This window comes from Rhipicephalus microplus, chromosome 3 (genome assembly GCF_043290135.1).
Source record: "Rhipicephalus microplus isolate Deutch F79 chromosome 3, USDA_Rmic, whole genome shotgun sequence".
Classification (NCBI taxonomy): Eukaryota; Metazoa; Arthropoda; class Arachnida; order Ixodida; family Ixodidae; genus Rhipicephalus; species Rhipicephalus microplus.
This window is the reverse complement of record NC_134702.1, coordinates 71,697,417-71,712,811: the sequence shown is the minus strand read 5'-3', so window position 1 is coordinate 71,712,811 and position 15,395 is coordinate 71,697,417. Positions and strand designations below refer to the sequence as shown.

Below are 15,395 nucleotides of genomic sequence, written 5' to 3'. Positions count from 1 at the left end.
ATGAACGGGTTCTATAAAGGTGTCAGAAATTTTTCGATCGAGCCGATATCATATGTGCTTCTCGGAGATTTCAACTGCGTGCTCGATACTACACGAGACGTCAGGGGTCCCGGCCAATGCGCCAACAATTATCACGCCAGAGAACTACAGCAATTAGTTCAAGATCTCAAGCTGTCAGATGGGTGGTTAACTGTACATGTAGTCGGGTTCGTCGCCACCCGCGCTTGTGGCATTAAACAAAGCCGAATTGATAGAGTTTATGTGCGTGAAGACTTTTTAGCGAACCTACAAGCATGTGAGGTGGTCCAGCTTGCGCCAAGCCAGCAGAAACTCAGCGATCATGCTCCGTTACTCTTCACGTTTAACGTGAGCACAAGAGGAGCAGTCGCTCATCGCGTCGGCTCCGTGTTTTCTGGATGTTTCGCGGCGGAAATCACCATATCCAGCGTATTTGTCGTTACGACTCGACGCCACAGGTCATCGCGACCATCCTGACGAAAAATCAGGTGGGAGGATTTGCATTTGACCATTTTATGCCCGTTTTTGTGTTCGCTGCGCCGGAAGAAGAGCCACCTGCATAGCGTTCGCCGTAGACACCGCCGTCACCGCTGCGACGCAGCTATAGCGTCGCGAGGAACCACGAAGAACGTGGCACCGTTTTTTCTTCGCGGTGTGCCGACAAGACGCCGGGTGAAGACTTCGAGGGCTCGGCGCCCTACAGGTACGAGGTTCCGTTATCAAAGATTTGGCTAGTACGCGACCACTACGGTGGTTGGTAGCCATCGCCACGAGCCTTATGCTCGTCCAAGTGCGTTAAACCACATGTGTGATACTGCAGGACACAATGAAAAGCCTGGGGGCTTACAGGTGCGTCCAAGCATCATAAAGCCGGCACGTTTGCAAATTCACAACCGCGAAATGGCACCAGCAAGCACAGCAGCATTGGAAGACGATGAAGCTGAGAGCAAGAAGCCTCGCTTAGAAGAGAATCCTCTCGACGATAAAACGTCAACTTATTACCTAAGTGATGAAGAAGACATGGGCGAAGATGAACCATTTACGCTGGTTACTTATAAAAAGAAACGAGCACAGGGTATCCCAGTCGTCTTTCGTCCAACAGCTGAAGGTGCTAGCTTCTGTAAAGTGAACCTCAATCGAGTGTCAGCTGAAGTAGTTTCCGCTGCTAAAGAAAAAGTGCAGTCATTCAGAACGACCAGAGATGGAAGCTTTAGTGTCAGCGTTGCTTCCTTAAGTTCAGCTAAGCGACTTCTGATGCTTTCAAATGTAGGTGGCCTGGAAGTTAGGCCTTTCATCCCAGAGTCATACACTCGGAACGTTGGGAAAGTAAAACATGTTCCTCTGCAGTATTCAAACGAACAACTCCTAGAGTGCTTGAGAGATGCAGGGGTTATATCGGCGCGACGGCAACTAAAATACTACCGCCAGGAAAATGGAGGAGTAACGACGCGTCCACTTCACTCAGTGATCCTGACTTTTCGAGATGACCGCCCGATTCCAGGAAAAATCTACTTAGGATTCACCAGTCACCCAGTGGAAGAATATCTTGGTCCAGCACTTCGGTGCTATAACTGCCAGCGATTCGGACACATGGCGAAAAGTTGCCGTAACACACGCCGGTGTAAGATCTGCTCAGAAGAACACCATCATAAGGAGTGCAAGTCTGTTCTTCAGCCTAAGTGTGCAAACTGTGCAGGTAATCACGCTGCCTCATATTCAGGCTGCCCGCAAAGTAAAGCTGCTGCAAAAATGCGTCGGCATGAGCTCATCCACGGAAGGAAACCGCGCCCCAATGAACCATCTCCAAACCTTGAGATTGTTCATCCTGTACGTGATCCACCTCAGCGGCCACCGCAAAAACAGCCGACAAGCACGCCAAGAGAGCCGCCAAGAGCACACTCGAGAGACCACTCACGAGAAGTACCTTCAAGTAACCCAACCTACGCGTCAAAGCTACGAACGCCCACAGGACCTCTGCCGGAAAGTAGCAAAACCGACAGTGCCAGTGTTCGCCCCAACTACAACAACGAAACGCCACGTCATTCTCAACAGGCCTCAGAAAATCAACCATTCAATGGAGACCGTGCCACTGCATCAGTCATGCAATTGATTCTGCCAATGCTTTTAGCAGCACTTAAGGCAATCCTGTCTGCTCTACCGGAAGCAAACAACCTGCCAGAAGTAAAAGCCCTGCTGCCTCTGGAAGCACTACTGTGTCAACAGTCCGGGTCAAACCTGCGACAAGTAACATATGAATAAGCGCTACAAAGATGTCTCCATATACCAGTGGAATGCCAATGGTCTTCGAAGGAAGTGTGCTGACTTCCGTAAACTCCTTCTGCAGTATAATTTTCCAATACTTTGTATCCAAGAGGCAGGAATGAATGATGATTTCCGCCTCTCCAACTACGTGATATATAAGTCATCTCGTCGAAGTGGTCCTAGCAGAGTACATTTGTGCGTCAGAAAGGACCTACCTTCTCATCAAGTTAACTCAAGTGTTTCGGACTTCCCGGAATTTGTCGCTTGCAAAGTATCCTTTGGTGAGCAGTGCTTTACAGTGATCAATTTTTACCTACAACCTTCAAGCCGCATTTCGGTGGAAGAGCTAACAAATATCTTCAACATTTCTAATTCATATACGTTTATATGCGGAGACTTTAATGCGCACAGCATAATCTGGGGTAGTGATCGATGTGATGCACGTGGGAACATTGTTGAGTGTGCCGCAGACAAATGCAATTTGACAATTTTAAATGACGGCTCCCCAACTTTTCACCGAGGGCATAATTACTCTAGTTGCATCGATGTAACCTTGTGTTCCCAAGATCTAGTGAATGGTGTGGTATGGACAACGGATGTAGAAACACGTGGGAGTGACCATTTTCCCATTCTAATAAGTCACCCCTATTTGCGAAAAGACGACACCAGACGCTACAGCAAACTGACGAACTGGAAAGCTTTTCGGCACCACCTAACAAACCAAAATAGTGAACTCACGACAGTTGAAAGATTTACTGAATTTCTGCAAGATAATGCGAATAAATGTACAAAGAAAGTCCCGATTCCAAAAGACTATGCTGCAGTCGATGGAGAGTATGAACATCTAAGAGCCATCAGACGACGTTCAGAAAGGGCATATCGACGCAGCGGAAGTTTAGAAGCATACAAAAATGCACAGAAAATCCACAGTGTAATGCGCAGACGGCTAGAAAATTTAGGTAAACGACGCTGGCGTGATTTCTGTGGCACGCTTTCTCCCCACACACCTGTTCCAAGAATTTGGCTTGTAATTCGAGCACTTAGTGGCCCTGTATCACAGAGCTTCCCATTTCGTGCTCTTGCTGTAGCTTTGGACAAACCGGAAGCTGTGGTAGCAGATGAATTTTGTCAACTTATCAGTAGGCCCGCCGCATCACAATGTGCCTTATTTGATAATTCTGTCGCATTAGCCAGCCAGAAAATTAATGCTTGCTTTTGGGCCCAGCATCCTCAGCTAGACCCTGTATTTACGTTAAGGGAGCTGCATTGTGCTATAGCATCATGTCGTCAAAAATCGGCCTCTGGACCGGACGGCATTACGTACAATATGCTAAAGAACCTTGGGCCCACAAGCACAACTATTCTCTTAGATATTTACAATAATCTATGGACGCAAGAAATTGTACCCGAGTCTTGGAAGTCTGCTCGCATCATTCCGATCTTAAAACCGGCTAAGACACCCTTGAACCTTGAACCCTTCCGTCCAATCAGTCTGACAAGCTGTTTATGTAAGGTAATGGAAAAAATGATTGATGCGCGACTTCAATGGTGGTGCAACAGAACTGGTGTATTCTCCAACTACTTGACAGGTTTTAGAAAACAGAGATGCACAATGGATGCAATACTGGACCTAGTAACGTATGTGGAGCATGAACGCGCCTGTGGTAGTTTGACGGTCGCAGTGTTCTTGGACATCAAAAGGGCATTTGACACAGTCAGTCACACTCATGTTCTGCTGAGTATGTTGCAACACGGACTGTCCCGCAGGTGTTTGCGATGGGTATCCAAATTTTTATCAGGTCGTAAAATATTCATTCAGACGAGCGAAGGAAAAAGTGCAGAACACGACGTCAGACAGGGAGTGCCACAAGGAAGCGTACTCAGCCCTTTTCTTTTCAACTGTGTTATGGCTGATTTAGCTAAAAGACTGCCTTCCAGGTTGAAATACTCCTTATATGCAGATGATGTGTGCATTTGGGCATCTGGCACGGACATACGGTTAATTCAGATTGCATTGCAAGACGGAATAAATATTATTAACAACTTTTTAAAAGAAAGAGGAATGATTCTATCGCACGCAAAGACAGCTGTATTGCCCTTCACCCGTAAGAAGTTAAAGAACTTCAATCTCAATTTAGAAGAAGAACCACTAATGATTGTGACACAGCATCGATTTCTCGGAGTAACACTTGATAGGCAGCTATCATGGGCACCTCACATAAAGAAACTCGAAAACGAGGTGAATACGCTAGTGAATATACTCCGCAGAATCGCTGGGACACCATGGGGCGGATCTGTATCATCCATTCTCGCTGTTCACAATGCTTTAATACGACAAAAAGTTGCATATTATGCAGCAGTGTTACACGGCCTTTCCCGCACTTCAGAGGAGCGACTTCAAAGACTATTAGCTAGGGGACTGCGCGTCTGCATAGGGGTTCCACGAGCGACTTCCAGCAGCCTTGTCATAGCAGAGACTCGACAACCACCCTTTCCAGTCATGAGAACAATTGAAACATGCCGCCATTTTTTTCGCTTACAGACGCAACACAGGGACCACCCATTGGCGCTGGAGATTTTACTAAGAGATAAAAGCAATGCTCATAACGAAGTACAGAGTAATGTACATATATAACCCATACATGAATTTTATAACTCTGAAATGGACTATCCTCCATGGGTGCTTGTTATACCAAGCATTGAATTCTCAGTGGATGGCATTATTAGAAAGAGAGACATGTTCATCCAAGCTGCTCAACAACTAGCGCTTTATCAGATACACATGCGGTATCCAGGGTACATACATATTTACACAGATGGCTCAAGTACTACAACGTCTTCAACATCGGCATTTATCATACCACAGCTCAATATTCAGGAATCGTTTAAATTATGCCGCACGACGTCATCTACAACATCTGAGCTCTTCGCTATTCTGTATGCTCTAAAGTTTATAAACTCGGTAGCAGACTCTAGAAAATGGGTACTTTTCAGTGGTTCACAGGCCGCATTAAGATCACTCTCCAGTACAAACAGGACAGTAATAAGTGATAGTATGACATACGAAACGCTGAAGGAGCTCCCTAAAGCAAAGAAGGCGCAACATGAGATCAAATTCCAGTGGATACCTGGCCACTGCAACATTCCTGGAAACACAGCTGCCGATGAAGCAGCACGACAAGCACAACGTAAAGACGTTACTGTTTCTTTACCGATTTTGCAAAATGAATTGCGTAGTATTATAAAGAATACAACTTTCAGAATGAGCAAAACTGCTTGGTTTGACCAAAGTACAAAGAGCTGCGGTTTATATCACATCGATCCATTTATTGAATTCAAAATTACGCTGGCATTAGATAGAAGGATGGAAACTCTAATTCACTGATTGAGGCTAGGCACCGCATACACAAAACATTTTTTGCACAGAATCGGCAGAGCTGAAACTCCCGAATGCGATTGTGGATTTATAGATGAAGACGTATGTCACCTTCTCATAGACTGTATACATTATGACACGCCAAGACGCCGTCTTAAAAGCGAACTGTTCGCATTGGACCACAGACCATTTAGCATGAAAAAACTTCTGGGCCCGTGGCCAACTGGAGGTTTACAGTCCCACGCTTTAAAATCATTAACACGTTTTTTACAAGACAGCGGGATTGCTGACAAGTATTAACAAAGAACAAGCTTTCATTTGTAACACATGTACTTATTATATACAGTATCATGTGACACCCATCACGTGTGTGTTGTGAAATGAATGACGTGTCGACTATTATGTACATACGAGCGAATGCATCTTTATAAGGACCAGACGTGTGCTTTGTTGTTTTGTTGTTGTGTTTTGTGTTTGTTGTTTGTGTTTTGTTGTTTCCAGAGACTTCTTACAATGACTTTCAAACATTTACTTACCATTGTGATATGTAAGTATAAGCAACGTTTTTAGAACAATTCAGTTTCACAGCTCCGCTCCCGAGGCGGCCGTGGTGGCGGTCACGCGAACTAGTGGCGCTGCAGTCACGCTTTTCTTCACTTGCTCCTGATCGGGCGCCCGGACAGGCGGGTGCTTTGGCGGGTGCGCGTCGTTCGAAGCGATTTCGTTCCCCACACGTGCGCCTGAATCTTCTGGTTTCCGAATGTTCGCTTTTTTGTTGTGAAAATGCCTTCGTGTTTTGCGCCGGGATGTACGAGTGGCTACAGAAATGACGCCGCAAATCTTCATTTTTTTTTTACCCCACCACGTGAGGCCACGGAGTTTAAACAATGGGAACACATGCTGCACCGCAAGGACAGGCGCCTCACGCAATAGTCCAAGGTATGTGAGAGACATTTCGAAGAGCAAGACATTGTAAAGTATTTCAAGCATGTTGTAAAGGGCCAGGAGGTTTTAATTCCCCGTGGTAACTGGAAGTTAGTGCCAGGAGCGTTGCCGCGTCTCTTTCCTGGCTTGCCGGAGCACATATCTAAGCCAGGAAAGACGAAATGCATGCGAAAATAACCGAAAAAGTGGAACGAAATCGGCTTGGAAGCATCGGCGGAAAGTGCGTCTTGTTCGAGTGGCTCGTGTGGAGAGGCCTCTTTGTCCTTAGGCGATTCGCTTGGAGCAGTGGGCATCACGCCACCACCTAGCACCTCAGCAACTAACTCCTCCGGTGTTTGTCTGAATGAACTGGTGACAGTGCCGTTACCTAGTAGGGACTGGAAGCTTGAACTCATCGTCGATGAATGTTCTGGGCAAACTTGCGGTGTTTTTTTCGACAGGCGACTTGTGGCAGGGGAGCTCAAAGTGAGCAAGGCCGTTATTGTGAAAAATGATGGTAGCTGTGTTGTGAACGGTTACAACAAGATGCTCAAGCAACTGCATAAGACTGTAGACAGCACTTCTAGCGTCGAGCACCTGCTCAATGAGACAGATAGCTTGAAAATCTATTCAGGCATTCAGGTAGCTCACACTGGTGTAACAGGAAAATTAGAAAATGTCCATCACAAGCTGTGTTCTGTCCTCACAACCCGACCTGTATGTGCTCGGTGCCTACGGCCCCAAAGGCAAATGCGAGCAAGAAAGCCAATGAAGGCAGCGGTGAACAAAAACAAAAAAAAAATGCGAAACTTGACCAAAAAAGTTTTTCGAGCTGCAGCTGCAAGGGAGAAGGGGAAGCAAGAAATCACACTGCTCAAACAGGAGCTTGCGAAGGCTTCCTACCAAGGAATAGAAGAAGCTTTAAGTGGCCTTCCTCACTTGCAACGCCTGGTATTCCTGACAGCACCGAAGTCACTCAAAGCAAAAGCTCCGTGTGGCATGCGGTATAATTCTGAGTGGATTTTGAACTGCTTGATGCTGAGAATTTCAAGTCCACGGGCATACAAGCTGATTAGCGAGATGAAAATGTTGCCACTGCCTTCTCTTAGCCGCTTGGCACGCTTGACATGGTGCTCTTCCCACTGCGCCACAAAACGTTAACGCAATACACCCACCCCCTATGCGACGCATTTACTCAAGTCTCTTCGCGGGGAGATGGGTGCATACCCACTTAGGGGGATTGGCTAAGAAGAGCTGTGGTAGAAAAGAAAATGATGGTTAGAAATATAAAGCGGGTATCGGCGCTCTCTCGTCAGCAGTGTGGTTAGGGCTTCCTAAGGTTAAATGGTGATTGAGTGGGGAGAGATAGCAATGATATAACAACCAACAGAAACAAGTGCAACAACATTAACGTTACGCAAACTACTTAACGTCGTGCACCCCCGGAAATGCTCTGCATTTGATCGTGCCCCTCGCGAGGGGGATGTCTCTTTACATTTACACTGTGCTTACGTGGTCTTTAACTTCTTTTCTTGTCTGTAAACGATGCCCTTCAAAACAGTTTTGCGCGATCGCGTTCTCTCTTACGCAAACATTGCTGCCGTTCCTTTGTCTTCTTTTTTATCCCTCAGCGATGTTTAAACATTTTTCTTTTGCAGAGATTTTTCGGAATAGTCCGGTCATTCCACGGTGACGACGACCACCCCACGATTATTCAATTCAGCCAGATTTATCGCCTGCTGTCCCTTTTTACACCTGTGAGAAACGCCGTAAAGGGGAACTGCTCTGGACCGGCTGAGGGCGTCCTCGTTTCAATTCATGAAAGTCTTGCTGAAAAGGCGAAAGTGGCAGCTGAGCTAAAACTCGCCGTTGAAGCAAAGCTGGATAAGAAGCTTCTGGGGATGGTTTGTGCCGAGGACGTTTGCTGTGACGAACGGGATCATGGGTACCAAAAAGCTGGAGCACATGAGATGGTGGTGTACTATCTAGCCGGTTATGTGCACAAGAAAATCACGAAAACAATAACGTGCGAAGAATGCTGTGCGTTGCTCACAGCTTCTTCCGATCAGTTCAACTCCGAGGAAACACAGCTCAACCAGAGGCGCCTGACAGAGTTGAGGTCATTCAAGCCAGGATGCCTTCGAGAGGCCTCATTTAGGCTGTACGCATTAATTAATGAAGTAGAAGAGGTTGTGCACGATACGCTTGAAACGTCGGCAGTGTTCAGGGATATTTTCTGGATGGTATTGGACAGGCTTCATGTGACTGCACTGCCTGCAATTGGTTGTAATAAGCACCATGAATTCCTCACCGCAAAGATAATCAAATGCTATTGTTTGATGCGCATGCACTTCTTCTCTCGAAAGAAGAACCGTGAACTGCTTGTCACGGAAAAAGTTCAAAATGCAAGAAAAAAAGCTAAGCTGCTTTGAGCTGACTTTCTTGCTCAGTGATCGATGCAATACTATTCTGTATGTGAAAGAAAATATATGTTCCTTCTGAATGTGCCATTTTTACTTTCTCAGTATTATTATTCTCACCATGTTATCTTCAAATAATATTCACGGGAATAGGAAAAGAAAAAAAAAACACCGAAATCAGATTGACGAGTCTGTTCGGTAAACGGCGCATGACTATGTGGCATCAGAAACGAGCACTATGCTTTTAAAAAGTTTTACTGCATCTACGTTTTTTTTGAAGGGTGTCTTTTTTTTTACAGTTATGCTCGCGCGAGGCCGCCTATGCCCACATAAGAATGTACTGGCGACGGTAGCTATAGATGGAGCCCAGACACGTAATTCTACCAGATGAAAATGGGCGCAGCAACAATGAAATGCATGTATACGGAGAAACTGCTGCTTTGGCACGAACTGTTCCGCCAGCAAAGCGAAACGCTTTGAAATGCGAGCGGTAACACGGCCGCGCAGCACCGCGTTTCCTCCGGTGTAGCAGACGACGCGCAGAGTGCGGAGCAAAGCATGCCTACAGCGCCCCTAGCGGCCGCGACACGCTATGCGGCCGCGCCGGATAGTGGGCGCCTATGGGAAGCTGTGAAACTGAATTGTTCTAAAAACGTTGCGTATAAGTGTGTCTTTGCATATCTGTGCCTGAGTTTTCTATTTTCCATGCACTGCTTTGTATGTTTTGCTTCAAGATACGTGTTCAAGTTTCAATCAACGGCTAAGGAGTAGCCGGCGCCATAATGGTGCACCAACATCTCCTTATTTATCATATCAATAAAAAAAACGTGAGCACAACAACGAGAATCCACAAACCGTAGAGGATGGACCCAACTATTCTTCATGATGACGAAAGCATTTCCGTGCTTCAAACTGAGCTGGTGGCCTCACTGGCAGAAGTGGGTTGCATAACTCCGACTACATGGGACCACTTAAAATCTCGTTGGCGCCTCATAGCTCAACAGGCAGGAAAAGCACGCCCCGCTCGCCTCACGGCCAAGATGAATGAGATTCTCCGACGCATTCAAATTATTGAAAGAGGTGGGTCAACTACGTTCGCTACGCTCGAATACCATGAAGCACAAAAAATTAAGTATCAAAATCTTCTAAAGCAGAGGTCCCAGGCTACAAGGCTCGCAAGAGAAATGCACTTATCGACAGATGAAATTGATAAGTTGACATATGCGCAAAGAGACCGAGATCGTCGATGCCAGCCCCGCTACATCGATGAGGCACTGAAAGAGGATGGTACCATTGTTATTGACCCGGACAAAGTTCAAGAAGTTTTCCGAGACTACTTTGCAAAACTGTTTACAGCAGACGATGACGCACAGGACGACGAGTTTACTGCTAAACTGTCAGCCTTTTGCGAAGGTTTGCCATCGCTAGGCTTAGAAGACTGTTTAGTAGTATATGCAGAAACTGATAAAGAAGTACGGTACGCCCTAAAATCAATGAGTATGTCCACGTCACCTCGCCCAGGCGGAATACTCACGGGATTTTATCTGCGTTTCTTCAATATCTTAGGAGATGTGATCACCGATCTCGTGAATATTTTGTTGCGTGATGGCCATAAACCGCAGTCCTTCAGCGAAGGAAGGGTGATTCTATTACTGAAAGAGGGTATGGAGCCGTCAGATCCTAAATCGTGGAGACTCATTACCCTTCTAAACACATACTATAAGTTAGTAGCCACGCTGCTATCATGGCGTCTGCGGCCTTTCTTGGAAGAGATTGTGTCCCCCTTGCAGTCATGTGCAGTACCATGATGTTCCGTCTTCGTACCTCTTACAATCATCAGAGACCTCTTTGCATATGCCAAAGAAAAACAAATCTCAGGAGTATATATTTCTCTTGATCAGGCCAAAGCATTTGACAGAGTTGAACATGGGTATCTTTTCGCTTTTTTTGCGCATATTTGGCCTCCCAGAGCAGTATGTGCGACTGGTAGAAATACTTTATCAGGACCTCTCAAGCTGTCTTTACTTCAACAATGGAGTGACCAGAAGCTTTGCAATTCAAAAAGGGGTGAAGCAAGGCTGTCCGTTGTCTCCGGTATTATTCATTTTGTCTCTAGAGCCTTTGATTAGAAAGGTTGCAAACTGCGAGCGCATAGTGGGTTTCCCGATGCCAGGCAAGGAAACCTTCAAAATTGTCGCATACGCCGATAATATTTTGGTATTTTTTGTAACTTGTCTAGCTATAGTACATTCCTTGACATTTTTGCTGAGTATTCCTATTTGTCTGGTGTTCTTTTAAACACCGCCAAATGTAAGGCATTGCGCTTTGGAGGCTTCAGAGAACTATTGCCAGGAGACTTAGAATACGTTCAAGCTGTTAAGGTGTTAGGAGTTTACTTTGAGGAAGGAGATGTATCAAAAAAGACCTGGGATGACGTGCTTAGGAGATCTACCGATGTCATAGCAGCAGCCACTCATTTTAACCTGTCACTAACGGCAAAAGAAACAGTCATCAAGACACAGGCATGCGCTTTTGCGTTTTACATAGCACACATCGCCCTGCCACCTCGCCGTGTTACAGGACGCCTCGCCGCTGTGGCGGGGACCTTTTTCTGGGGAAAAAACCAGCAAAGGTACGGAATAAATTTTTACAGCTTCCTACAAACCGGGAAGGCTTGAGCCTCCCAGATATACCAACGTTCACGAGAACGCTGGCTGAAAAAACAACACAGAAGTTTTTCGATGACAGCAACTACCCCGGGTACTGGCTCATGATGTACTGGAGCAGTACACTAAAAGGTACTTTCACGGCCAATCCGTACATCGGACCACGAGCAGAAATTCCGCTTAAGTTTTACAGAGCTGTCAGTGGCTTAAAAAGAACAGTGGAATCAATAGGTTCATGCAGTCTGCAAGATGTTTCATCGCAAGAAATAAGCGAAATGATGACACGTAGCACACTGAGCAAAGAGGAAGAAGCAGCATCCTGCACGAGAAAATGAAAACGATGGCGTTGCAATCGCGTACCTAATCAGGTTCGCGAATTTGACTGGTTGAGAACATGGAGGGCATTGCCTACGCGTGACCGGTTAGCATATTGGGGAGTCATTCTAAATGACCGCTGTCCAAACTGTGGCAAAAGAGAGACGACCCAACCTGCTCTGTATCAGTGCTTGGTAGCGAGGGGTGTCTGGCACATGGTACAACGCCTCTTTGGCTTTCGCACGGCGCGCATGGGAACAGAACGTGGGCTGTTTGCAAGACTGGTCTTTACAGTAACCTTGTACGTACTGTGGCGGCGACGCTGTTTAGCGGAAGTACGGCACAAGCCGCATAGAGGTGCCTATCCCGCACTACAGAAAATTCGGCTCATTGTGTGGAATTACCTAGATAAGCAGCTGGAAACGCGCGGCGAAGAGGCCTTCCTTCGACGATGGCACACACGTTTCTTCAAAGTAAGAGAGGGGCAGTTGAGGTTTCCAGTTGTCCCGTACTAGCCATGCGCCCACTCTAGTACGCATGCATAAGTGTTATCCTCTTAAATATGATTAACTTGATTCTTTTTAATTTTACTTTCACTTGTAACATTTGGATACTCAGTGATCAATTAGATTTTGGTGCTCAATTATAAGATTATACACTGTCTTTACTTGTTTTCGATGTTTCGTTTGTGTACGTACAAGTTAAGTGTACAATAAACTTCCCTTTTTCGCCCCTAAAAATTGGTAGATCCCACGTACAGTGGGAATCAACTGTATGCGAAGCACGACTGAGGAAGGTTAATAGGTCACTTCAACACCGGCACAACGTTACGAGACAGAGGTAAGTTATGGCGTACATGACTTCCATGTCACGATTATTATGTTTGGACGTTTCATTTATCTCCGTTATCTATTAACGTCATTTGATAACAACTTTGGTGTATATGAAACGGCCGCGAGCGTGCTATGGGCGTAGCATGTAATCATGTTTCACATGTCTTGGATATCATATCTTTCTTGTTAGGACAAGTCATTTACATTAGTCGTCCATTCACGTCACGGAATACCCAATTTTGTATATGTGGAACTAGTGAAACAGCTGCGAGAACGCTATGAGCGTAGCATGTAGTCATATTTCACATGAAACGCATACGATTGTCAGATTTGGACGTCTTATTTATTTCGTCGTCTATTCACTTCTGGTAATACCGAATTTGGTACATGTGAAGCTATCGAAACGGCGGCGAGTGCGTCATGAAGGGCCCAATATAATCCGATGCAACGTTGACGAACGCGCCTGCTGGGCACAGCGACGCCATGCTAGCGAAACGCGAGCACTCAATAGTCTGACGCAAGGTGCGACCAGCGTCCGTCAACGCGACCTGCGGGCAACCGGAGCGAAATGCTGCATGCTGCGTTTCGTGCCGACGACGTTACTTAGACAGCACAGCGTCTGCATCTCTTTGTGACGGAGGGACACTCTGTGCGCTGAAACGCGCATGCGTCAAAACACTGCAGCGCGGGCCTGCGAGTACATGGCAGGCAGTTCCACAATGGTGGTCAGTGGGCACATCCACTGATCTCTACTAGGGGGATATTGCCGCCTGGCGTGGCATTACCGGCGTGACGCGTTGAAATGAACGCTAGCGTGCACGCGCACCAGGTCACGTCGACGTGTATTGGTGCCTTGAGTGTGGCGTGTATTAATGTTTTTACATGACACGCATCTCATGATTATCATGTTTGCACCAGTCACATGCCTTCGATATCCATTCACGTAATGTATTACCAAAAAATTTGGTATTTGTGACGCTAGTGAAACGGCCGCAAGCGCATCATGAGCGTGGCATGTAGTCATATCGTCACATGACACGCATGTTATGATTTTCATGTTAGGGTCTGTTGCTTGTGTTCGCCATGCAATCATGTCATACTATACCAGTTTTGCAACATGTCATGTGAGCGAAACCACCGCAAGAGCTGCAGGACCAAGAAATGTAAATCATGACATTCATGACATACTTGTCATGATTTTTATGTTGTGAGTAGTAAGATATCCTCGTCATACAGTCATCTTAATCAATACCAATTTCGGTATCGATTCCATCATCCAAACGGCCAGGAGACCTAAAAGTCGTAAGCGGCTAGATAGATAGATAGATAGATAGATAGATAGATAGATAGATAGATAGATAGATAGATAGATAGATACATAGATAGATAGATAGATAGATAGATAGATGGTGGGATGGATAGATAGATAGATAGATAGATAGATAGATAGATAGATAGATAGATAGATAGATAGATAGATAGATAGATAGATGATTAACCAGCGAAAGCTGCAACGTGCGGCCCTGGTATTTAGCAGTGGCATGGCCGCTGGCCGTGGCAGTGGCTTCAACACGACGTGGCACTTATTAAAATACATGCTCCACCCCCCGTACTGCAGCATGCCCGTCATTCATTTTTACATTAGAGCAATGACTGGCGATCTCGGTTCCAACCATAAGCACGTATTCGCTGGTAATGCAAATACTACGCATGAAATAAATAAACAGTTCGTCATTGCTTGATAACTATTACGTTTCGCAGAACAGTGAAGTCGTAAAACAGTAATAGTAAAAAAACAGTAAAGCAGTAAAAACAGTAACAGTTAAAATTTTCGACCAAATACTAGCGAAATGAACATGAAGTGGCGCTGTGAAGTGATATGCCTTAAATCTCTGAAATTATCCATGACGTCACGTAAATAACCGACTACTATTCGGTAATACAGTCATGCAAACTGCACCTGGGTGGGACAAAGATCGCTGTGGGTGGAGCTTACATTTATTCTTAGGCTGTAACTTACTATCTATAAGTGTTTCAAAATTAGTGGTTATATGTTTGGCAACTTAGCTCTCGTTAGGGTGGCACATATGGAAATAAAAAGGGAAGGACGACAGAGTCGTCTAGGAAGGCAGGCGCCAAAGGTTAGCGCCTACCTTTCTAGACGTCTCTGTCGTCCTTGCCTTGTTATTTTCATATGTGCCTCGCTAACAAGAGCTAAGTTCATCGATAACCGACTCGCCCGAGCCACAACACACATGTTGGTGCTTTTTAATGAATCGCACATACATTTCGCTCGAGTTTACCGCAGTGTTCAGGAGATGCGGAGCGTCTCTTGACACACGTGCGTAACATGGCTCGTACGTGAGTATACGAACGTGCCACAACGTACATGACTTAAGATCGTCTTATGCTTATACGCACTAAAACCACAATATTACGAACGAGAGATGTCACACTGGGGGTTTCCCTGTTTTTGTTTTCTTTCAATCAGCTAAGGTTACTGAACGTGCATCCAAAAGTATGTACTTCCTTTTCTCGTGTCAGACAATCAAGCCGGGCAGCGAAGCCACTGTACCACCAG

At 45.8% G+C, this 15,395-nt stretch overlaps 1 protein-coding gene and 1 long non-coding RNA gene across 4 annotated transcripts in view; one reads left to right on the top strand and one right to left on the bottom strand.

Moving 5' to 3' along the window:
- The window catches only part of LOC142803783 (uncharacterized), a 99,987-nt gene that overhangs the window by 58,866 nt on the left and 25,726 nt on the right, over positions 1-15,395 (top strand). The gene's annotated exons all lie outside the window — the stretch shown is intronic.
- The window catches only part of LOC142802636 (uncharacterized), a 29,527-nt gene that overhangs the window by 9,192 nt on the left and 4,940 nt on the right, over positions 1-15,395 (bottom strand). The gene's annotated exons all lie outside the window — the stretch shown is intronic.